The sequence below is a fragment of the Balaenoptera borealis genome, assembly GCF_965194805.1.
Source record: "Balaenoptera borealis genome assembly, chromosome: 21".
Classification (NCBI taxonomy): domain Eukaryota; kingdom Metazoa; phylum Chordata; class Mammalia; order Artiodactyla; family Balaenopteridae; genus Balaenoptera; species Balaenoptera borealis.
This window is the reverse complement of record NC_138880.1, coordinates 6,919,904-6,941,626: the sequence shown is the minus strand read 5'-3', so window position 1 is coordinate 6,941,626 and position 21,723 is coordinate 6,919,904. Positions and strand designations below refer to the sequence as shown.

At 41.2% G+C, this 21,723-nt stretch overlaps 1 long non-coding RNA gene across 4 annotated transcripts in view; it reads left to right on the top strand.

Moving 5' to 3' along the window:
• The first annotated feature begins 12,814 nt into the window (after nt 1-12,814).
• The window catches only part of LOC309619672, a 28,748-nt gene continuing 19,839 nt past the window's right edge, over nt 12,815-21,723 (top strand). For 3 of the 4 annotated variants that reach the window (XR_014239139.1, XR_014239140.1, XR_014239141.1), the window contains exon 1: nt 12,815-19,914. This is a non-coding gene — a long non-coding RNA (uncharacterized lncRNA). Of the gene's footprint in view, nt 19,966-21,723 lie in introns of all 4 variants that reach the window. The other variant, XR_014239142.1, reaches the window with a different exon arrangement.

The window sequence follows — 21,723 nt, the reverse complement described above, 5'->3', positions numbered from 1 at the left end:
AAGACAACCTGTGACAGGAATTGCATCAGGAATAATAAAAGTGTCAGACAAATGGCAAAGCATAATTGGGGTAGCTTATTTTTTTCTCCCTGAAATTGTAATACATTTGACCAACCAAGATGTCGTATCTGCTATGAAAACATCACTAGGACAATTCTCTGATAGTACTAGCTAGTTGATACTAATTAATAACAACAAAAAGGATATTCCAAGCAAAATTTCTTAGTAGTCTATAGGAGGACAAAATTGTATGAACAAGGCTAAAACTCCATGTTTTTAGTTCTCTGGATAAGAAAGAAAGGTTTCAGTTGAGGATACCTTAAAATAATTAAGAGCTTAAGTTTGGATTTTTCGTAGGTCGTTCTGATCTGTTTCTCGGTTTAGCTCTGTGTAATTGACTATGTGCCCTTAAGCAAATTACTTTTCCATCATTTTTGCACATATTATTTCAATATTTATATATTTTTTGTATTGTGTGCCAGGTCTTTTTCTAAATCCTATTTACAGAGATCGGTTAGGCATTTCCTAAGAAGTTGAACACATGGTTGCAGGAGATGAAAGGTTTGAAGGGTTTAAAGTAGTTGGTATAATGGTACTAACACACTAAAACTAGAGAACCCATAACTGAATGGCTTAAAAGAAAAACTACAACTTTTTATTTCTTTCATGTACAAGTCTCAGTGAGACCCGCCCAGGTCAGTGGGGAACTGGGTTCCTTACAGTCTATCATGGACCCATGTTCCAAGTCATTGCTTTTCCGTGTCACTATGACATTGCTGCTGTCTAAACAGTAGAAGTTGGGTCACTGTCACAAGGAAGATGATGTGGGTGGTCACTGACCAAAGATCCAGGCTGGAAAGTGGTAGGCATCACTCCTATTCCAATGGCAAGATGGGAGTCTGGAAAATTTAGTCTAGCTGAGCAACCATAATGGCCAAGAAAAACGGGAGACTGGATGTTAGTGACAACCAGCTATCTCTGAAAAAGAAAGAAAATTTAGAAAGCACAATAATTGCTGCATTTCTCATGTGTAAAATAAAATATGATTAAGTTAATTTGATTTAAGTCTTTGGAAAGGATGTCTCTTTGGCACACGACAGCCTCTAATGTTCTCACTTTGCATAAGAACACGGACATTCAAAATTAAAAGATTACAAGTTTGAAAGAACAATACAAACACATTGAAAGTGAGATGCTATACAAATTTTAAAGCAAACAATAATTAAGCTGTGGACCAAGAGATGCCCTCTGTGGCTAATTACTCTTTCTAATTATGGTTATCAGCAGTCTCCGTCAAATAACTAGAGTTAAGTTTGTAGCATTCAAGGCACATTAGGTATGATAAAATACTCTTCCTTGGCAAATTTAGTATGTTTAACCTTTGCTTGGCTAAGTTAGGTGTGGCTGTATCTTGAATAGCTCCAACCCTATAATGTAGCTAAGGTTTGAAGTCATCTTAATGACCTTTTCAATTATCTCTAGGTCCCTTTCCTTTCAGAGGTTCTAGATATATACAAGCAGAGTTTAGGGGTAGATTGACTTTTATTATTATTGTTAATAAATAAAATTATTATTGATCGGAAAAACCTCAGAATCACCCATAAAAGATTCCAAACATGGACACTTGGTCCTAAGCTCAGATACTGTTTTAATGTTTCTCTGCAGAGTCCAAGGACTGCATTTCTTATAAATTCATAAGCCTGATTGAGAATCACTATCATTGTGAACTCAGGAATAGAAAAGAGTAAGGAATTCTTTTTCCCCAAGTCTGACATGTTCCCAAGGTCTTCAAAGGCCTAAAGTGAATTGGACACAGGCCATTAGAAGTGAGAGTTGGAGAGAGAAATTGGAGGCTGATTGAGTCTCTGTTTGAGGATGTCCCCCTACCCGCCTGCGATCCAACACTGATAACCATCCCCACGGCTTCCAGGTTTCTGTTTTGTATCAGGTGTGGGAAATGTCTTTTCCCAAGAATCCTTTTTACGTGTTGGGCTATTTCAGCTGGAATGAAACCATTTCTCTGAAAGAAATCCCCAAGTTTCCTGGGGAAGATTCTCGAGCTTCAAGCAGGTTTGACACCTCACTGCTGAGGTCAGCACTGCAGAACATTGGCAAGTTCAAACGGAGAAAGGAAGCCCACTCCCCATGCACCCTTTGAGCTCTTTCAGAAGGTAGCACAGAAAAGAGTTCTTCCCATCTTCCAGAACACGTCAGTGTCACTCCATAAACAAATAACAGCATCAGGACAAGATTCAGGTTCATCAGCATCTACCCCAGAGCTCACTAAGCCATATTATTTCAATTTACCACATGCTTTAATTTCAAACATTTTATTAATAACTCATGATATAAGAACATTTAAATTCTTGACCCTGATTAATTATTAACTTGTCCTATTTTGTAGACCCATCTTTGAAGGAGGTGGTGGTACAGAGTGGAGAAGTCGTGTAGAGGCTAAAGACATTGAGTAGAATGGAGTCAGAAAGTCAGAATTTAGCTTCGCACTCTCTGAACACCCCACCCCAACTCTCCTTTACTCTCCGTCCCTCTCCCTCTCCTTCCTTCCCTCTTCCCTAAGCTCCTTTGGAACAGCTGTATCCTAGGCACTTTTTCCACTGGACTGTGTTTGGACTTAATTCCAGTGGGACAATTTCCATCCAAACAGACCATTTAGCAAACCTTGCGTACGGTGCTCGCTGCGGTACTCAATTGCTTGACCAGGGACAGTGTTTAATTTGCTTTCAAAAGAACCTACCCTGGACTTCCCTGGTGGCACAGTGGTTAAGAATCCGCCTGCCAATGCAGGGGACACAGGTTCGAGCCCTGGCCCCAGAAGATCCCACATGCCACGGAGCAACTAAGCTCATGCGCCATAACTACTGAGCCTGCGCTCTAGAGCCCGTGAGCCACAACTACTGAAGCCTGCACGCCTAGAGCCCATGCTCTGCAACAAGAGAAGCCATGGCAGTGAGAAGCCCATGCACCGCAACAAAGAGTATCCCCCGCTCGCCGCAGCTAGAGAAAGCCCGCGTGCAGCAACAAAGACCCAACACAGCCAAAAATAAAAATTAATTAATTAATTTAAAAAAACCTGAAGTGATCAACTTATTAAAAAAAAAAAAGAACCTACCCTACTGTGAAAGGTGATTACCATATTTACTCATATAATTTCACTCTTTAGTTTCCTACTAAAAAGGAAGATTTTACTGATGAATATACATGAAAATACTGTTGTTCACATAGAAAAAGCCTACCTATCTTTCAAGATATCTCTTTGTGATATCTTCCTGTAAAGACTCTCACTTTCTACTCTCAGAGAAAGTTAATTTTTTTCCCCTGCCCTGCAATATTTTGGCATTCTTTTATTACATAACTATACTTATTTGTATGCCTACTCTAGACTGAGTCATATCCAAATTTAAAATTCAGCTACAAGCCTGGTTTGAAATTTTTTGGACCAATTTAATGAATAAAAAATGAGTATACATTAAGTGTTTTTTGGTGGGGGGGAGGAGCAGTCAATGTGGTCCAAGTAGAGGCTAATTTTTCCCTTAAGTATGATTTAACTAAGCACAGTTACCAACTAGTCTTCTAAATTTCAGGGGTAAGGGATTTACTAATAAATATATTCCCTATTCCATCTCCTGGGGCTAGGAGAAGCAAATAAAAATATTGTGGATAAAGAAAGTAAAACTATTCAAAGCAGAATTACTTAGGAAAACAATAAATGGTAGCATTCTACGTGTTCAATGCGCTACACTTTTTAATCTGTTGCTTAATCTGACAACAACTCTTTGAGGGAAGTAAACTAGGTATTATTTCACCATGCTATAAAGAGGGAGGGTGGGGATATTAAGGGACTCATCCAGGTTACATGGCAAATAGTAGGACCAGAACTAATTTCCAGTTCCTAGCGCAGTATTTATTCCACAACATCTCATCATAGATTCCAAGTGTGGAGGCTTAGTTGGCATACTCGGTGAAGAATACAAGCATCTTCCCTCCTTCAATCCAGAATCTGTTTGTTTTGTTTTATTGTGCATGTGTGTGTTTGTGTTGCAAGTGGTCTGGATTCCAACTGCCCATTTGGGGGTCCATTCAGTTCACAGTTTTATAGATAGAATCTTGGGCCCAGTGAAGAGATCTATGTATTTACAGTTCTCTCTGAACATCCAACAGACAGAAAGAAAACAGAACGTCTTTTTGTTTGTTTGTTTGTTTCTTTTCCTTTGTTTCTTTTCTTTTTTTTAAGCCACAGACTTATCATTCATCTGCTCCCAGAGCTGGCCTCACCTGGACACCTGGGACTGTGAAGGTTCCTGCTCATCTCTGCCAGGACCGATATTGGAACACTCCCCTAAATCTGAGTGCAATGGATGATGTCACAGAGTTTGGAAGCAGTGCTCTTTTCCCCAGGTTTGAAAGCTATCTTTTAACATTTGGAGAGTTTCACTTCACTGTCTCTGTTGAACTGCCTGAGATAAATGATACTGTCAGGGCCTTTTCCATCTACTGTCTGTATCTTTGTGGTGTCTTATTCAGATAGATATACATCAGGAATAGTCTCAAGGGGACAACCGACGGAGAAGGTGACAGCAGAGGATAGCAGGTCCTGAAGGGGGATGGTGGAAGAGGTGAGACCCTATTGCAAAGCACTTAGTTCTGAAGCAGAATCCGGCCTCTGTACCCTGACAGCAAATTAAATCTTGGAGCCAGAGTTTTGGGTGAAGTAGAAAAGAATAGCTTTATTGCTTTGCCAGGCAAAGGGGGCCACAGCAGGCTAATGTGTGTCCCAACTTGGAGAGGGGGCTGAGAAGTAATGGTTCAAAGAGGACGTGATGAGCTCATGGACATTCTTCTGACTGGTTGGTGATGAGATAAGTAGGAGTCAGCATCTGTCAACCTTCTGGTTCCAACTGGTCGGGGGTCTACGTGCTTGTGGGCAGCATACCGTCATTAACCATTAACTTTTTCCACCTAGCAGGGGTTTCAGTATCTGCAAAACAGCTATTGTTGTGTGTATCTCCTGATGGGGAACCAGGACCTTGCCCCAAGGCTGCACTATTGTTTCTCTTCACTGTTTGTTTCTCCCTGGTCTCTGCATCCTCTTCCTTCCTTAATTATCAACTGCTTGGATCTGCCCGTTGGAACTCAGGGAAGGTCATGGAGGCTGAATGAAGCCTATTTCCTGTAATTGAAGAAATGGGGGACTCAGAAAGGCTTTTGTGCCCAGGAGCCCCACAGGGCCCTGCTTGGTATCAGTTCCAGCTCCATCCATATGACTTTGCTGCCTTCGGGGTGTCTGCTTGAGTGGAGGTGATAATACTGGTGGCAGCTTGGCCACGAGGAAGATGAGAGGGCAGCATATGGGTACCAAGGGTCAGCATCATGTGCTTGTCCTCTGCCCATCTGCCTCTCTGTGTTACACAGAAATCCTGGGGACTTGAGGCTCTGAGCAATGTCGATGCTCACTCGGACTTACCAATTCACTGGGCTAGCTTCATGCCCAGGAGAACCAGAGTTCTCCACTTGCTTTGCAAACAAAAGTACAGGTTTCCTGACCTGCTTTGGCTCAGAGCAACTGTACTGTCAGTTAGCTTTTGGTTCACAACTTTCTGGCCATTATAGGAAACAGCTTACAAAACAGGAAATCTTTTCATGTCCCAGGTGATCTCCCAGACTTACTTGCCGTGAAATGTCACCTTCTCAGGTAAGAGCAGAGAATTCATCACAATTAAAGAAAGGGTTGACATGTGGCTTTCTGTAGTTAAAGAGTTCCTTTTAATGTTCAATCTCTACACCATTTGTTACACATGCACGTGTGCATGGAAAATTTATTCCGACAGTAAACGTTCTGTGTTCTTCAAGAATGATTATATAATTTGTATTGCTTTCAGAAATGTCTGCTGCAAGAAAACTCTCTTGTCTTTGAGGAACTAATGAACCATGTTTATGATCTACAAATGTGTACCGAGTAGTGAAGTCATACACACTGACCTGCTGGGCCCCCGTTTCCACCTTGTGCTACTTTATGACACAAAGTGAGCAAGACAAATTAGGATAATTATTAGCGACAGAAGCATGTGATGCTTCCCAGTGTAATTTTCTCCAACCAACTGACAAGGTGTGAAGACATTAAAATCTAATTAGACTAGATGAGAAATGCACTGCAATTGGAGTTCCTGCATGGCCTTCTTAATCTGGAACTTCTAGCCAACTCTAACAGCAAATGTTGTTGCCCTCTGTAGTCATCAGCTGTAGAATTTGATTCTTGATTGCTCTGCGCACTTCTGTTGATTTGGAGTGCTAATGACATCCTCCGTCTTCTCTTTTGAATGTAAGTACATAGACAAATAGTCAAGGAGGCAAACAAGAGCCAACTATGGTATCAATTTATCAATGGCTTCCCAATAGCTCTCAAAGTATAGGGTTTTCTAGCAATGTTGAATTGGAGAAAGGATTGGGCCTTGCTATCTCACTCCAACTGAACTCCTGCAGTGAAGCTGGAAAAAAGGTAGAGAATGCCCGAAGAGAGCAAGCCTTCCCTGGGGAGTTTTTTGCATGGAGACAAGGGACAGAGGAGAGTGTAAGCCATCCACAAAGGACCCAGCAACTGGACCCTTTGCTATTTCAATGTGATGACCTCAGTTCCTACTTAACATTGGCCACTGGAAGCCAATATTTCACCATTCTGCTCTATGGGGAAAACTGAGTAATGGGATAAAGAGAAGAATAAGATGTGCTCCTTCCCATGCGGCTCCTTCTTGGGGAGTAGAAGGCAATACTTATTATTAGTTCTTCTTCAAACGTTAGCTTTTAAGCTTCATACCATTTAAGAAATCCATGAAGTTTGGATTAATCTAACCTGAAACTAACACAACATTGTAAATCATCTGTACTCCAATAAAAAACAATTTTTTAAAAAGTGATACTGAAGAAAACATTCATGTCATTGAAATCAAATACACTAGGTTGTGAACATACACAATAATACAAAATAAATTAGAGCTAAAAAAATACAAATAGACAAACAGTAAAACTCCGAGAAACCTTCAATCATCTAGGTGAGCTTTTCTCTTTGGCCTTGGAGAATTAGGATTCATCAGGTCCTACTCCTTTAGCATGAATGGAATCACAGTTTTTAGTAAACAGTGCCAACCCAAGAGATAGCAGACTATGGTGGCAGTTGGTGGCTTTGGGTCAGAGTAGAAATCTTTCTCCCCTAATTCTCACAACTAAATGCAAAACTCTGGTGTTCGCTGTTTACTTGAAACACATCGTTGCCAGTCAAATGTCACAGTCAAATATTCAAGTGTGACTTTAAACAGATTTCTTTAGTCCAAAAGTAAAAGAAAATAATAGTGAAGTTAACCAAGATCTGTTTTTCACATTCCCAATAATAAGCAATCAAGCCTAGGGAGGACACTTTGGAATTTGATTCGGGGGACCTGAGTCCTTCTTTACCTCTGTCTAAATATGTGACCCTGAGCAAGTTACTGAAAGCCTTCACCACTATGTTAACGCCCTCCAAAGTAGAGATTTATAAAATGTTACAGCTGGAAGAAACTTAATATATAACCTGGATAAAGAAACACAGGGCAAAGCTTAGGAGTGTTTCCGAAGTTCAGATCAATTAAAAGAAAATCAAGAAGAGGACCAGAGTCGTTTTGCTTTAAAATCCTTTTTTTTTTTTTTTTTTTTTTTTTTTAGTGCTGTGAGGATAAACTGAGAGTGTGTTATGTCAGAGAATGGCATTCTACAAATCTAAATGAGCATCACTAATGTTTGCCTGTGTATTTTTTGGGAAAAATCATAAAGATTGAATTTTTTTACACTGGACTGAAAAGAACCTGAGACATTGAATTTACAAAAAAAAACCCAAAAACCAAAATGGGTATCCTGTAAGGATTTATTTTAGCATTTAGAAAAAAAAAAAAAAAGCCCATTGAAACGTTTAAAACCACAATCAATTTCTTTCCACTCAACATTATTATACGTGCCTTCTCACTTGCATTCATTCTATTTCATTGTATTAATTCCAACTCTTTTGCTCTCTGCCAGTTAAGCTGGAAATACAATGAGCTAGAATCCAGTTCCAAGATATACTTTAATGATAATAACTAGAAAAGATAAGACCAGACCCGAAAGCTGTGCTTTAAAGGTTCTGGAGAAAAAACTGTGTTTATAGACACACATTAACAAGGGTTGTCATTACTTGTATCATTGGCGCTCATAACCCTTGGCCCACTGATATTTTGCCATGAAAAATAAAAATTCAGTAGTACTTTTGCTGAGGATATTGCAACAATCACCTCTCACAGACCTCACCGGCAGGATTCCTGTGAGCTGCAATGTCCTTGAGGTTGCCCTTGTAGGTGTCCTTCATGAGAACCGTGGGCTCCAGCCCCTCCTCTGAACCACACTGACACGGATGGGCTATTCTCATTTAATTAATGGAATCCAACCTTTGATGGCCCTGGTCTCCTCTCATTTCTGCCCTCGAAGCCAGCCAAAATGCATTACTCACTGATATTTCAAGAGTGATCACTGCACAGGAATTCTCAGCTGTTGGCAGGTCTTGGTTTACTCAGTCAGTGTCTTCAGAAATTGTATATGGACAATTCTGGTAAAGTAAGTCACATCTTAAATAAGCTAGAAAAACTCACTTTTTCAAAAAAATTCCATAATGAACCGCTCACCCTCACCCCATCCCTTAACTCCTTAACTGACCTGAATTACAGCTCAAGATTCTTATATATTAAGTCTATTTAAAAATTAGGTCAATTGTACATCAGCTTAATTCTTAGTAGAATCTTCAATACAATCACTAATTCAGGACAAAGAAAAAGCTGTGGAATATTGATAAAATTCAAAGTCTCAACCCAGCTTTTGGTTTTGTATTTATTAATGTTTGTAGCCGGTGTCTGATGCTGGTTCTTGGCTATAGCTTATTAAACAACTAGTAATAAAAGAATAATATCATTTTAAAAGAAATGTGTAAAATTGTTCATGTGGAGGCCAATTCTCAAATAACTCTCAAAACAGGAATGCCATCTTATGAATTTCATTTAAACTCATAATAGTTGTGTTATATATTGCAAACGAATTCGATTTGCTTTGAAAAGTATTTTGTTCCATTTAACTGTGACAGTAGTAAAAGGTTAGAGATTTTACAGAAATATTTCATTATATTTGGCCTTTATCACTTGATTGAGCAAACCTTCTGCCAACAATCTGAGGAGGTGAGGGATTCGAAAAGAAAACTCTGAATTTTTTCAGTCTGAATTATCTGCTTAGTGGTACCTAAACTTAAGGGGACATTCAATTTTATGTGAAGTAGTGAGTTCGCTGTCAACGGAAATATTAAAAAGAGGTTGTTGAAGAAATGTCTGAATTTCAAGGAGGATGTTTCCCACCCAGTAGCCTGCAACCTTTGTTAGACTTTGGAATGGCAAGTAGAGCTTTAAAAAAAAAGAGCTCGTATTTGATTGCACTGTCTGTGATTGGGTCTGAGTATCAGTATGTTTAAAATTTCCCCCTGTGATTCCAACGCGCAGCTGTGTTTGAGAGCAATTCCTTTACACAGTTTCTCTATTTCCTTCAAACTCTTAAGATTCTGCTAATCCAAGGATGAGTTGTACTTTATACTAGCTTAAAAAACACAAAAAAAGAGCATATATTTAATTTTGCAGTTAAAAATATAATGTGTCTTCTATGACTTAAGCAACCTAAAATGAATTTTAATTAAAAAAATCTAATCTTTATATAAGTGTCTACTGTGTTTCAGGCATGGTCTAAGTGCTTTACACACGTTAGCTCACTGAACTCTTAGAATAACTCTCTGTGGACGGTACTATCATCATAACCACCACCATCATCATCATCATTACAGGTAAACTGATAGATACAGTAGGGGACATGCCTATCTGCTAATAGGTGGAAAAACTGAAACCAAGCAGTTTGGCTCCAGAGGAAACATCCTTAGCCCAAATACTGTACTGTCTCTCTATAATACTGTACTGGTTTTACAAACAGGACCTGACACAACTCACACACCCAAATAATTCATCAAACTGAGTGGTCTCCTTTAGGACATTATAAGGCACGTGGGAAACGCTTGATTTGTTTTGAATGAATGAGTGCAGAATTCAGCCCTGTCTGAAAGAATGAGCTCTCCTCTTCAGTACCATGTAGGCATTCCAGTAGAAACATATCCAAGACAGATGGGAATTCATCCTCGTTGTGAAACTCTCCAGAAAACGATGTGGCACAATTTCCCTGAAGTAATACATTTTAATATCTAACCTCCTTCCTTCTGAAGGTTTCTCCTTCTATCTACTCCAAATCCCTTACATTCTGCTTTAGACTGTTTTATTTTGTTATATTCTCTTCTGTCTACAGAGATGCTGGGGGAACATTTGGGCTTGGTGAAGTGCTGTTTCCCTCAGCCAATATCTGGTCTATAGGTGGAGCTTTGGGTTCTGTTCCCATCACGAAGCTAAAAGTTCTGTAGCCGAGGTTGTCAGCCCTGAAGACCAAGATCCTCGCCTAGGGAGCTTCAGAAAATGACCCACACCCAGGTCCCACCTCAGACCAGTTTCCTCTTGGGGTCATCTTTTCATGTCAATAACCATCTACTTCATCACTGTCAATGTCTCTTAAATTATTTGCATAGCTGGCACTTTTTAAAAATTTGGTTTTCTTTTCAGTGAGTATCTGTCAGTCTCTAATAAATTCCACAGATAGTTGCTCACCTTGCCTCTCCACGGGGCCAGTTCACCCAGTGAAGGATCACAGACGTAGGTAACTCACGGTGGGCATCCAGTGAAGTCTAGCCATTGCTGCTTCACAGAATTCCAGACCCACGTTTTGATTTCCTCAGCTTTTGTCATGGGTGTGGGTAGTTATCTCAGTCAAGGCTCAGGATCCCTAAAACATCAGGAGTGACTGATTCTTTGCTACCCGAGGTAACACTCTACCTGTGATGCAACAGCTGATCTGTTGAGATGAAGCCCTCATCCCAGTGACAAAAACTCCCTTAAGAGTTTGAGCTGCTGAAAACGAGCGCTTATGAAACAGAGTGTGAACCAAGCAAATTAATCTCCTCATTCTGATTTTTTTCAAGTTCCACTTCACTCCCCTGAATGTTTTCTGTTTATCCCCAGAATGTCAGCTTAATCCAGTTCTCTCCATGCGATGCTAAAAGGAAGCTAAGGAGAAATTCTCCTCGCTTTTTTGCAGTGTCCCCTTAAGACACACATGCGTCTTGTCCTTAAATAGAAAGCAAATTCTCTCCTTTGCCTTCAGAATGGCAACAAGGGATTGATTGTAAACAGAGTTCCCAACTGTATATGCAAAAAGCATTTGACATGTGTTATGAAGTCAACGGTTTGGCAGGCAGCTGGATACTGTATTGTTTTCTTATTTACAAAATAGCAGGATTTTTGGAAACTGAGGAGTATATATTATACAATTGTACAGCATAACAATAAATCTACATGGGATGTAATAGGGTTATTTTGAAAAGTTAAAAAAAAAAAGTCTTGCTAGAACAATAGCATCAAAGCAAGCATCTAAGCTTGGCTGCTGCCACAGTAGATCTGTTTGCTGTCATCATGATGGACTTCAATCAAAATGATTCTGAGGCGAACAAGCAAACTGAAATGCCCACACCTGTTCCTGTGAGAGCAAAACAGCAAGAACACAAAAATAAACAAATAAACAGCCCAACACCGGCAGCAGTAGCAATGGCACCAGAACTCTGCAGGGCCTCAGAGTCAAGGGCACAGAGCAGCCTCCGTGGGGCGGCTGAGGCCGCATAGCTGTGCCCAGGGCTGGAATGACAAGACGAGAAAGGTGTCCACTTCTAATTTGTACCTCCGGTTTTTTTCATAAGAACTGCCAGTTCTCGCCTCGGTGATTTATTACTGTCTCTTCAAGGGGGAAATCTAATATTCGGTTAAGGAATGTGGCATGAAATTAAAGGACACCAAGAGATGTTCTGAGCTGCTCTAGGGATGAAGGAAAATGCTTTGCAGGTTTCTGCGGGCAGCAGATTCATTTATAGGAGAGTGGCAAATTTTTATAAAACCTAGGTTTTGAGTTTCAAGTTTCCTTTTTCTGGTTTTTGTTTTTTCGTTTGTTTTTTTTTTTTTTTTTGTCTGTGCCACACAACATGTGGGATCTTAGTTCCCTGACCAGGGATCAAACCCGTGACCCCTGCATTGGGAGCACAGACTTTTAACCGCTGGACCACCAGGGAAGTCCACCCTTTTCTGTGTTAAAGGAAAGACAGTCACTGGGCTCTACCAGAGATCTTGGAGCCTTTGCATAAGGGCGACACCTTTGCTTCCCACCTTCCGCTTAGAGGTAGGGGTTACTGGGAGGGTTATGCTGATTCTCTGGCACCAGGCTCAGCACCTTCCTGGATGTCTAAGCAGAGGGGCTGGAGGCCCAGAGATGTGCAAACAGGATGTCTCTGCAAACACGGCCTATCGGTGCCCATGCTACCCCTTTCATTGATACCATCCTCCAGTGGTCCCAGTGGGGACAGACCTGCACTTCAGCTTTGTGTCCTGGGAGCTAAGGAATCTGAATTCAGGAAAGTTTGATTTTCCGTGGGCAAATCACAATCTTTCTGGGCCTCTGACTTCCTACCTTTAAAACAACGGGTGAGGATGGGTGTAAGTGAAATAATCTCTAGCAGGGTCTTTCCAAGCCTGACATTGTCTAATTCGTGACTTAGTGTGTCTTTTTACACACACACACACACACACACACACACACACACACACACACTTCCACAGTTTGAGCAATCACGGTGCAGGGTGTTAAGGGCTCCAGTTTTTCATCCACAGGGACACAGAGCTGAGTCAAGCAGAGGAGGTTGTCTGGACATTCGTATTTGCTGCTCTCTGTTGCCGGGCAGATTCTGTGCTGGCTTCTCTTTCACCGGTACCGGGAGTGAAGGCCGCGGGGCCCCACCAGCGTGCTCAGCCACTAATGACCGTTACTCCTGTACATCTGACGTACGTTTAGATGCGACCACCGTGATTAACTTTGCAGTGTTCCCAGACTTCCAGTCACCCCCAATCTCTTCCAAAGAGAGTTTGATTTTTGCCTCCTCACCTTCTTTCCCATCCTCAGAGGGCTTCTGCCCTCTTCTTCAGTCTCTACCAGACTTGAGTTTTTATAATGCAAAAATTGGGAACCTAGTTAAAAGAGAATTCAAGACACTAGAGGAAAAGGAGGAGGACTTGGAAGGTATCAATTGAAGTAAATAACACAGAAAGGAAAGGCAGAGGAGACCCAAGTTATAAGAGCTGGAGCAGAGAATCATTTTGTTTGGGGACTTTATTTTTTCTTTAATTTATTTAATCTATTTAATTTTTAGCTGCATTGGGTCTTCGTTGCGCTGCGTGGGCTTCTCATTGCGGTAGCTTCTCCTGTTGCGGAGCATGGGCTCTAGGCACGTGAGCTTCAGTAGTTGTGGCACGCAGACTCAGTAGTTGTGGCTCGCAAACTCTAGAGCGCAGACTCAGTAGTTGTGGCTCACGGGCTCTAGAGCACAGGCTCAGTAGTTGTGGTGCACGGGCTTAGTTGCTCCATGGCATGTGAGATCTTCCTGGACCAGGGCTCGAACCCGTGTCCCCTGCATTGGTAGGCTGATTCTTAACCACTGCGCCACCAGGGAAGCCCTGTTTGGGGGCTTTTAAGAGAAGAGCGTCTTAGCTGCCGAATATGATGGAAGGCCTAGGAAGGAATACGGGAGTTTTATGAGGTTGCCTTGAACTGTGTGTTTGGATCCTCTTTAGGCTTTTTAAGAAAAGCAAGCAAAAGATGTGAGCTCTTTTTGTGTTTTATTGACTGTTTCATAGCTCTGAGACTAAGCCACACAGGACCGAGTGGTATAAGGGTTTTGGTTCTTTTTAACAAGGTAATGAACAGGTATCCCAGAAGACGAAAACTTTGTTTAGCTCACAACTGGAGCCAACTTTGGTTACGATAAAAATGTAAACCTCCTCATCCCCGAAGGAAAATGGAAACAACTAGCCTTCATTAAATCTTGATTCCTGATAATATCCTCGGTGCTTAAGGCTTGCACTGTCTTCACAGAGATGGCCCTCTGCTTCCTCCACTGCCCCTCTTGGGCAGTTGAAATGATGATCATGGTGACTATAGGAAGCTGCTCTGTTTATTCATTTTTGGGCATAAATGCATGACTGTCATTATGCCAATAAACAGCCCTCGGCGAATGATAATGAGACCAATTCTGAACTCCATCCAATCTTACACCATGTTTCCTGAGCTATGAAGCACCGATGTGCCATTTGTTACTTCACCATAATGACCAGGAAGTTATCCCCAAATTCCCAGTGTCCGATTGCGCTGGGAATGTCTCTGCTGAAATAGGGGAAGGCAATGCAATGAAGAAAGCCTTCCAAGTCCGGGTCTCCATATCCAGCTAATGTCAAATCAGCCATCTAGAGAACATTGAGAGTCCTCTATTTCTGTGAAGTAATTATCTGGAATTCATTTCCTGGGGGAAGGAAAAGCTGTTCTACATTAAAATATTCATTTAGAAACTGATCACTTATAAAATTAAAATGTACTCAACTCTCCCTGTCTAATAAAATTGCACAGTAAAACTACCCATATTTCAAAAAGGCAGATTACATGTAGTTAATGAGTGTGGCTCTCAGAAACTGCTGGAATCACAAACACATTGGCGCCGATGAATGTGGGTCTGGGAGAGATACTCCACTTGAAGACTGGAGAAAATGGAAGGGGATCTGGACCTGATGGATTATTCAAAAGGGAATGATTTGAACATCAAAGCATGAGCGAGGCCCTTGGGAAAACTGAGGTATCTATTCAATGTTTTACAAACTGATCTTCTATGATTGCTGTGTTCCAGTTAAACCTGGGGTGATCAGCATTGCATCTTGCTATCCTATGATCAGTTTGATAAATCAGGCTTTTAAAAAAATCCAAATTTTGTTTGTTCTAAGAATTAGTATAGAATGCAATTATATCCCAAATCTTTCCAAATATAAAATAAACATTCGTTGTCCTACTTGCAAGGTTTACTTTTTCCCAAGATCATCTGAAATAAATTCCTCTGTGTATGTAGATATGTATGTATATGTATGTCTTTCTGTCTGCCTGGACTGACCAATGACTCCATGCTACCCCAGAATATACACCACCTCTCAGATGTGATAACTGATTTTTGTGGTCATGGTGATGGGGATGGTGATTCTGAGATGAATATCAGGGAACTGGTACCACTTCCTCTTCTTCTCATCTCCATTTGAATTGAACCTAAATTGTTTCTCAAAGGCTGAGTCTTTTTGCTTCTAAGCTGCAGCTTCCCATCAGGACGCCTGAATCCTCCACCATAGGGCACTTCGCTGGGTCAGCCGTTAGAGGGCAGCCGTGTTGCAGAATGTGTTGTGTCTGTCCTTGCCAGGCACCTGGAATCCTTTTCATGCCGCAGTTTCTGCCGCAATTTCTCAGGGAGGAAACAGGTTGCTTGTGACGCTGGCTGGGGATCAGGAGAAGATGACTGTGTGGTATTATGTAGAGGAACTTAGCCTATTCCTTTAAGGTAAACAAAGAGTCAGTTTGGGTTCATCTCTTGAAAATGGCCCCCCTTTGTTTATCAGTGATATTAACCCAAGACCACCCCTCAGCTTTAATGTATATGGACCACACTCAAAGGTGCCCTGCCACTGGCGAGGAAGAGGTGTGGAGGAGGCATCTAATGGAAAGTGAAGGAGAATAGAAGTGTTTGCCAAATGTGAAAAAACACATTAAATGTTGATACCCAGGAAACTAAAATACAATCACAGTAGAATGAGGAAATAAACATGTTGAAGAGATTGTCCAAGGACACCGTATCAAGGATGTGGTGAGCTCAGATGTTAAACTAGAGTTTCATCCCAGTGGGGTTCAGATGGATCCAGGCCAGAGATTAAGAGGTGACAACCTGGTGCTTACTTAAAAATGTTACATTTTGTTAATGTGAGATAATGTAATTAGATAAATGTGACAGTAGTTAAGTGATGTCCATTAGTGATAGTGGATCATTCCCTCTGCAGACTGTTCATGAAAATCTTTAGTACCAGACAGTCTGATGTATTTAGAAGGGAGGGCATGTTCATTTTCATATGGGTCTGAAAATAATGAATTGGGAAGAAAGAATTCTCTTCTTCAAATTCCCATTGTAATGCATTCCAAAGGCTAAGAGGAAGGACCACTGGATGATCTGTTGCACCGCTCTGTTTCCTTAGTGCAGATAACTGACATTGGAATGTAGCTTGAAGATGTCGCTTGCAAAAATGTGACATCCAAGCAGAGCTAGGGGCAGATAAGCCATCAGGCCTGCTATTCAAAATGTCACCGTGCAGCATTACAGTACACGTGTCTGTGAATCGCCCTCCTCGTTCTGTTCGTGCAGGTGATTGAAAGAATATGATGCTGCAAATAGAACCAAGGTCATGTGTTTGGTTCCTGTGCACTCAGGATGCTGGGATTGGTGAGGTCTTCTTTTGTGTTGTCACAGCCTCCTTGCAAAGACTCGAGGCCACCTCCTGGCCCAACAGTGGCTTCTCTGTACATGTTCTTATTCCAACAAGTCCAGAATTGATTCCATTTTCAGCTCCACCTTTTCCTTTTTTTTTTTTTGTCCATGGGATTCTTTGCCAAAGCCCACATCTAACTTCTGAAAGCCTAGTGACAAGCCAGATTCTGCATAAAGCCTTCCCTGATCTCCAGAGCTAAGCAGGGATTTTCTTCCTCTGAACTCTTACAGCATCTGTGGGTCACTTTAGGAAAGTTGTCTTATTTCACTTGTGATCAGAACTTTTATCTTCTAATTTATGGTAAGTTCCTTGAGGACAGGTGTAGTTTCTTTTTTATATTCTGCACACTACTAACATGTTGCTTTGGGAAACTTAGAGGCTTCAAAAGGATTTATTGACTGGATTAATGCATTAACTAAGTTAACAAATTGATTGCTAATGGTCCACTAAGGAATAGAGTAAGCTTGGCCTGATACCACTCCTGGAAAACCAGTGAAATAACATCTTCCAGTAGCAATACATTTGTGCATAAAAGAAAGTAGTCTTCTGTTTTCTCTTCTTTTTTTCTTAAATTACAGTTGTACTGTGTACTCCAGACTGTGAGGAAAAGAATTACGATGGTGAATACAGCCAACAAAGTCAGGAATAAATATGAAGACTAGCTATTCACATGTATGGTTTGATTTATCCTTGGTACATGTAGCACGCAGATGTGAGTGACAGGAGGGCTATTTTATGTTTCAAACGCCCATTTCCTCTCTGGGGAGGGACAGAGGGAATTCTTAAAGAAGGGGAGGTTGTTTGTAAGGCAAAAGAATCTATGACACTGAAGGAACACAAGAGGGCGCCCTTTCCAACTCAGTCACAGGAAAGAAACACGTCATTGGCTCTAGGGATGCTGACCGCACTCATGAAGCTTCACTAACACTTGTATTCACTTTTTGCCCTTTTAAAATTCCCTAAAATGCAATATATATATATATATATGAAATATATTTATATATTTTATTATATATTATTGTTTCATATGTGTATATATATAAAATAATATACATGATGAAGTATACTGAGTTATCAAGAAGTATGTTGAGATTGTATCTAATAAAAAGATTCTACTAAAGTTAAAGTCTTTTATTTTTATGCTAGAAGCAACAGCTGAATTAATTATTTAGCAGTAAATATTCGTCTTTCCATCTATGTATATGTGTAAACTCTGCATGTTGTTCAGTATTTCATGTGTCTCATTCTGTGCCTTGTGATTTAAGGGAAAATATCCTGACCTCAGCTTCAGGAGATCTGAATTTCACCCCATTTCTCCCAATGCATGACTTTAAATAAGATAACGAAGCGCTCTTCCTTTCCATTTTTCAGTCTGCAGAATCAGAGGGTTGGATCAGATGATTTCTAAGGTCCTTTCCAGGTTAAATATTTTACCGGGTCTATGAGTTATGATGTTTCTATTAAGTCTTTGATCAATATTTGGGTATGGATATCAAATAAATATAAGCCGTAATATCTAACTTAGAGGTTTCTTATTAAAAGAGCGAAATCAGTAGAAATTGAATAGGTATAAATTGACTATGTCAAAGACGCAATGTTTTAGAAACCAGAAGGGGGTGCATGTACTTAAAACTTTGAGGTCAAAATGTTTTTGTGAATTTTCTACACAAGAGTGTTATTCATATGGTCTTGAAGTGACTCAGTTTTGGTGACTAGGTTAGTTCTATAAATACATGAAGACATTACTTGATCTTTGTGATTAGTGTGTTGGTTTAACTGATCCAAGGAAAAGGTTTTATTTGCGGGGACTGGAGGTTACGATGGCTAGTTTTGTTTTTTTTGGTTTTCGTTTCTTAAGCAGTATTTATAAATGTCTGTGTTTGGATGAGTAAATACAACTTCACTAGATTGAAGATGCTGTTTAAAGGACTTACATAATAACTATTGTAATTAAGGGGTAGACAACATTATGACTATAATGTTGAGAGTTAAAATACGTCTATCCCGTCCTCAGCCCATGGATGTAGTAATCATGCTAGCTCTTGCTATTCATTCTTCACCCCTTTTTGTGTGGGACGTTCTTTTTTCTCCTACCACCTTCCTCATCCTGTCCTCTTTCTTTCTTGGGTTCTGGGAATCCTGCATTCCTCCAACAAGCCCTAGGAATCTTTGGTAAGTAAAATGTCCTGACTAACCCTGCGGAGGAAACTGAAGACTGTAAAAGAACATGGAAGAATGAAGACTCAAGACGTTATTTTCTGGGGGAAATTGACAAAAGGCAGAGGTTTAGTGGTTTGGGGGACAAAGGGGTGAAGATGCACATGGAAAAGAATGTAAACTATGTAACCATAACATGAAAGACATTTGGAGCAGACAGATAACCTAAAGCTTAGGCATGAACTCCCTTCCTCCCTTCCTTCCTTCATTCTCTCAACAAACATTGAGCATCTTCTACGTGTCAGACACTGGGCAGGCACTTGGCATCAAGGTTGAATTAGATGGTTCTGTGGCAGCAGTCCCCAACCTTTTTGACACCAGGGACCAGTTTCATGGAAGACAATTTTTCCACGGACAGAGGCGGGGGTAGGGGTGGGTGTTCAGGCGGTAATGCCAGCGATGGTTCCGGAAGTAAGGCGAGCGATGGGCAGTGATGGGGAGAGGCAGATGAAGCTTCTCTCGCTTGCCTGCTGGTCACCTCCTGCTGTGCAGGCCGGTTCCTAACAGGCCGCAGACCGATACCAGTCCGGGGGTTGGGGACCCCTGCTCTATGGTTTCAAGACTATTGGCGTCTAGACAGGAAAGTAAACAGGTAAACAAATCAGAATGGAAAAAATAAACGTATACAAAAGAGAGTGGCGGCACAAGGGAAGGGTGATGATTCAGCTTGTCTAGAGCGCAGAAGTCTCACGCAGTAAGAGCCGGTGGTGAAGTGCAGGATGGTTACTAGTCTCCCAGGCAGGTTTAGAGCAGAAGGGCATTGCAAGCAAAAGGAGAAGTTTCACAACAGCACGGGGATAGTAACAATGGCACAGTGTGTTCAGGGAACGAAAAGCTGTTGGGATTGCTAGAGACTAAAGTTCAAGGGAGCGGGTGCAGGGGCGGTGAAACCACTGAATCAGGTACGGCTCAAACAGTCAGAAGCCTTGTGAGTCATGTTAAAAACTCTTGCCAGTGTATGCTGACAGCGATGCGGGTTATGTGGGAGAAAGGATGGTAAGATGAACATTTTAGAGAAATGGTTGCTCAAGGTCTGAAAGAAGCATTTGGGGGTATGAAGATGGCGGCTCCACGCAAGCGTTGACAAGGATGGATTGAGAATAAGGTTTATGTAAGCGCAAGCTTCACCTCATCTACCTTTTCTGGCTTTGGTTGTATACAGGTACACCACTCTTCACAGTGGTCTATACTTAGGCTTTGAGTTTGCAAGTGTTTTGTAATTTTAAAAGTCGTTCTTCTCACTTCATCTTATCCTCTTTTCTGATATGGAAAATGTTATCATTAACTTCATTTTACATGTAGGTAAAGCGTCTGCAATGAAGTGGAGATTAGAACTTGCACTCCTAGGCCTTCATTTGTCCCTTTTTCTTTTCTTTTCTTCCTTCCTTCCTTCCTTCCTTCCTTCCTTCCTTCCTTCCTTCCTTCCTTCCCTCCTTCCTTCCTTCCTTCCTTCTTCTTCAATCACAGGAAGACTCTCTCCTAAGTTGCTAAAGAAAGACATTATATAGAGATGGAGCAATGCCCCTAACGCAGTCAGTATGCTTGCTAAAAAAATCAGACGATAATCAATGGCATGCACTTTACTGGGTGAAAAATTCAGTTGCCAAACACACATACATGTGTGTAAATATATGTGTGTGTATATGTATATATATAGATACATATATACCAAGTTGCGTATAAGTTGTGTGCTTTCTGATACAGATGAATTTGGTTGCACACGGTCAAACTTTCTTCTTGGTTTGCTATGTACATGAGTTAGGAAAAACTGTACCTTAAGTTCAGAGGCATCTGGTCCCTGGGAAATAGAGTTTTTCTGTAGGTGCCTTTCAAATGAGAATCCTTGAATAAGAGCTATAATGCCATCCACGTGCTTCTCTCCTGCTGGTTTGCAAGAGTCCAGCCAGCACTCCTGTTACCCAGAGAGAATAAATTTCCTTAAGGACCACATTTCTCCATGAAGAGTCTTTCAAATTCTAGAAGGCGTGATTCCTCTAAGGATGGAAATATGTAGGGGAGGCACAACTGGGAAGCAGCAGGACTAAATATTTAAGAGGGATTGTTCTTTCTCTGGCTCCTGTTCTCCTGTGTCTGCTTGAGTACCCCATGCTGTTTGGGCCCATTTGACACCGGATCAGAATTAATGGAGCTGTTCATTTAAGCTCAATTATGGAGCATTTGCCTAAGAAACTGTAAGGAGCAGAACGGCAGATCTTATCACCAAATATTGAATTATCCCTAATTAATTTACTTAGGGAATTGAGAGCCCTGCAATCAAATGTGTAAAGATTGATGATGAAAGGACATTTTTAAGAGCAGGAGGATAAAAGCTTTTCATTTTTCTGTGGGAGGAATGCCTCTGAACAGCGGGGTTGTTAAGGCTAAACCTGATTTAGAAAGTGGCGGTCGAGTGACCCGTTGGTGCCAGGCACCCTGCCCACGGCGCCCAAAACACCCTCAGCCCCTACTGCCCATGGCTCCCTCGCAGTTTGTCAAAGATGAAAGGCGGGACTTCCCTGGTGGCGCAGTGGTTAAGAATCCACCTGCCAATGCAGGGGACACAGGTTCGAGCCCTGGTCCGGGAAGATCCCACATGCCGCGGAGCAACTAAGCCCTTGCGCCACAACTACTGAGCCCGCATGCCACAACTACTGAAGCCCGCGTGCTACAACTACTGAAGCCCGTGTGCTACAACAAAAGAAGCCACCACAATGAGAAACCCACGCACTGCAAGGAAGAGTAGACCCCGCACGCCGCAACTAGAGAAAGCCCCTGCGCAGCAACGAAGACCCAACGCAGCCAAAAGAAATAAAATAAATAAATAAATAAATAAATAAATAAATAAATATATATATATATATATATATATATTAAAAAAAAGATGAAAGGCAAACACGAGTACCTTTTCCCTCAGAAGCAG